Genomic DNA, 4,479 nt, shown 5'->3' with positions numbered 1-4,479 from the left:
TTACAACCGCCCAAACAAATGACGCGGGGGCGTTTAAAAAACGCGAAAACGCCGCCGCAGCAAAATAATCTGCCCCAAAAACGCCGCCGCAGCAAAATAATCTGCCCCAAACGGGGCCTTAGAGTCCTCTCACTTTCTTTTCACTTTTATACAGGATCAATGACAGAGCTTTTCACAATCTCAAGATGTGAGACAAACATCACAAAACTAAATGGAGAGAAAAGTTGGGGCAAGCCATGCAGGTGGACTTTTAGGGGCATTTACATACATTCCACCAAGTTCTTTTTTATTTACATTGTTATCCTCCATGCCAACAACCAAGCATGGGATTTTTGAGAGAAAATGGGTCATTAACATACATACCACCCAATTCTTATGTATTTACATATCTAACATCTAAATTTTTTTTATAAAAAATCTGAGTGGTATTTACACACATACGACCCAACTCTTATGTATTTACATATTTTACTTCTAACTTTTCTTTTTTATATTTATATAAACAAAATTTTTGATATCATTATATTAACTATATATATTATTTATTTAATTCGAGTCAAAACGAGTTGAACACAATCAAACAAAAGTTTGTTCATGTTTGGCCGTGTATAAATCGAGTTCTTGTTTTTATTCAACTCGTTTGCTCATCGAACGAATAGAACACGAGCTACTTAGCGAGCAGAATACGAGCTGTTCACGAACAACGAGCATTTTGACAGGCCTAATCGTTGCACAACCATTATCGTCCCCGTTACCAGCCCACTGTAGTTTGGCCCCAACACCGTCGAAACATCGTCGTTGAGGCGCCAGCAGCGGTGGCCATGGCTAGCGGCGACACTTTACAATAATGTGTGAATTTGAAATCGGCGAAATCTGACGAACTTCAAATACTGAGAAATAAATTTAGGGCAAAGTTTCAAATATATGGCTATTTTACATTAAATTTCAAATTTCCTACATTAGGAATGAAATGCACAGGTAATGTTGCTAACCAAACACCCCTAAATTTCTTTTCAAATCTGGGAAATATCTCAAATCTCTAAGTATCCAAATGAATCCATCAAACAACTTGATTCTAGTTCTAACACAGATTTTCTTACAATGAGCATTTTTTTCTATTAGCATGGTATCTTTCAACATTGTTTTGTATGTTGAAAACTAATCCCTATTGGGACACATAAGAAACATGCATGTCGAATCAACAACCTAATCATCACAAAGTTCGCCATCAGAGACAACTAGGAGTTAAGCATCACTATTAATTTCTTCAACAACACTAGCTTCACCAGAATGATATAATTGTTTGTCTTTTTTATTGGAAGTTTTTTTTTTTTTTCTACAACATGTAATATTCGATTTTGATGTGCCTCTTTTCTATAGTAAATGAATATCTTATCCTTTTAAATTTTGATCTACTTTGTATCAGCATCGGAACTCCTCTCTCGAGTTTTACCTAGAACAATAAGGCCTTCTCATCAAGTAATAGGTTGATCCACAAGCTGCTTCATATTTTCGTTGGAAAATAGAGCATCATATACGCTCATACAAGATAATCTCTCTAAATGTTAAATATGTTGTAGGCAACAAATACAACATGATTAATTTCAAATCTTCTACATCAAACATAAGTTTCAGGACTTCTAAATCAGAGACGATTTCCTCAGAGATAGTAAAGTAATCTATAAAAGATGCACCTTTTTTCATCCCATGAGAGTGCAAATGCTATGTCAAGTGCAACTTACTAGTTAAACATTTTGTACAATTGCTTTAATTTTAACCATAATGCAACACCAATCTTTTCTTCAAAACATTCTATAAAATCTGATTTGATAGATGAAGATAGATTTTAGAAAGAGCCTTTCGATCTGTAAATTGCTTCTCCTCTAGCGTCCATGACGAGGGCATATTTTCAAACCCAAAGATCATATCATTTAGATCTATCTATGCTAAGACAGTCAGCATTTAACCTTTTAAAACAACAATCTTGTGTTGTGATCTAAAAGAGGGATATAATACTTTATTATTGTTATTGTTGAGATCAAAACTTATCTCTAAAACTACTTGTTAAAATTTGATATTTAATCAATGCAACAAACAAACAAAATAAATAAAAGAAAGAATGCGGATTTTACGTGGAAAACCCAACATGTAAAAATCACATTTAAAGGAGGAGAATTCACTATATTAAATAAGATATTACAACTAAAGAGCTTCGGTCAACATAAAATCAAAGCAGAAAAAAATTAGTTCATTCGTACAAAACAAAAGGAGGGTGTTTATAGTTGTCAGCAAGTCTCTTTAAAAAAAATAATTAAAATGAAACCAATAAAGCAAGAGCACTCAAGTTAAATCTAAGGGTCATTAAAAATGAAACCAATATAAGCCTTCAATCCGAATACTTGGAGTTTCCTTCTAAGGTCTAAATCTGTGTGATTACAATTTTCTCATGAGACAAACTAGACTCACAAAATTTGGGTCAATCCTCAAAAAGGATTCAGTTATCAATGTCCACTTTCTATATACTTGTCCAGTAATTCTATCATTTTTTTTTATATATTCATTTTAGAAGTTCAAAGAGGCCATTTATTCCCATGGTTATCGATGAGATTTTTGTTTTTCAAACAGATTACTCCGCCCTCCTCCGAATCCTTTGTACATTATAAATTTTTATCTCCTTAAGTTTGTAGTTTTTTTAATCAATTTCTTTCCCATGTTGATCCTTTAGGGCATTAGCTAAGTATGGTAATTGACATTGAGCTAGAACTTGCTCCCTTATTTCTTATCTTAATTGAAGTTTTGAGCTTAGACTCTCAATCCAGAGACACAAAACCAAAAAAAAAAAAAAAAAAAAAAAAACCACCCTTTCTGGGCAAGGCAAAGGTGGATCAAAACCAAGTCAAATTAACTGTAGTAGTCTGACAACATAATCCAAAGATTGTAGGTTTGGTTTTCACAGATTAAAATAGTTTATGAAGCCAGAAACCAACAAACAATTAAATTAAACTCTTAAACTATACCCAAAAACAGTAAGCAAATTTGGTCGCAGTTACTACATGGGCTTTTAGAAGAAGACACGTTTCATTTCTTGCTCACGTATGATTGACAAGAGAATTAGAAACCAACACAAACGGAAATACACGCAGACACATGTTAAATGATAGCAAAAAAAAAAAAAAAAAAAAAAAGACCACAAGTTTAATGATGAAGCCAGTGATGTCAAAACCTAAATAACAAATACCTCCTTTGGCGAAAAATCTAAAAATTATTTGCAAATACAAAGTGCCCGGAAAAAGAAAGATCAAATCTTACAAATAAAAATAAATAAATAAAGCATGATTAGCGTAAAAAACATTTTTGATTAGTGGATCACAGAATCAATTATCAGTTCAGAATATAAGGAGCCAAGGCCAAAGGCGTACCAGCACAGCAAAGTGAAAACTAACGATGAGCTACGGTAGATGGCAAGATTTAGAGAATGTGAACCACAGAATGAGAAAGATAATAACTGCAATCTATAGCAGTTTCAAACATGTAATATGACTACAACTTTAATTAATTTTCTGGTTACACAATATTTGAATATGAGCAGCAAATTCTTGAAAAGTAATCAAAGGAGATCCTTGCAAGAAAAATATACAATACGGATGTTAAAATTGACAATTAAGACTCTCATTACTAGACTGTCCACAACCTTTTTTTCTTTTTCATGAAGATTGTCCATGACATAAAGAATACTGTAGGACTCCCAAAATGGGCAATTTATGAGACCATACCTTAAAGCACTTAGGCACATATTTACACAGATATGAATTCCTCTAGCACAAACTTCATGTGGCATGCTTCTACTAAGGTTAACGAATATTTAGAGGTCATTAATCAACTTACACAATAAACATAAGACATTAAAATGATCATCGATAACATCTATGTAATAATAAATGTATTTCAAAGAACATTATAAGCTATAAGTTCTACATAACTGCCCAACATAAAATGTTCATGTTTAGAGATGCAACTAAAAGGGACCCAATATCATGAAAATATAGCTTCATCTTGGTCTGAATTTCATAATGATTTTATTCTAGAGAAAAGTAAGAAACCTTAAATGACTGTCGTTCAACAGTTTATGTTAGTATATGGAGTCTGATTGCCTGCTGCAGCAACACCCAACATTCCAGCGCTCAGCACAGCAATCCAACGCCCCAATGAGAGGACTAAGAGCTCCTGCACCCATAAGTGGCACTCCGACACCAGTAGGGGCGTCCGTGCGCACAGTGCCCAGAGTACTGGGAATTCCAATGCCCATTCAGGGCGCAGATGTGTCACGGTTTTCTTTGTTTCAGGTCCAGAAATAGTGCGATTGGAAATCCTGGGCCCAGGAGAGCCGTGGCAACACCCAAATTGTGCTTCCAAGACAGAGCGAGTGGAAAGACGGCGCTCAAGACGGATGATCCAAAGCCATGAGCGGTTTTCTCTTCC

This window comes from Phalaenopsis equestris, unplaced genomic scaffold (assembly GCF_001263595.1).
Source record: "Phalaenopsis equestris unplaced genomic scaffold, ASM126359v1 Scaffold000002, whole genome shotgun sequence".
Lineage (NCBI taxonomy): Eukaryota > Viridiplantae > Streptophyta > Magnoliopsida > Asparagales > Orchidaceae > Phalaenopsis > Phalaenopsis equestris.
This window is presented reverse-complemented; position numbering follows the sequence as displayed.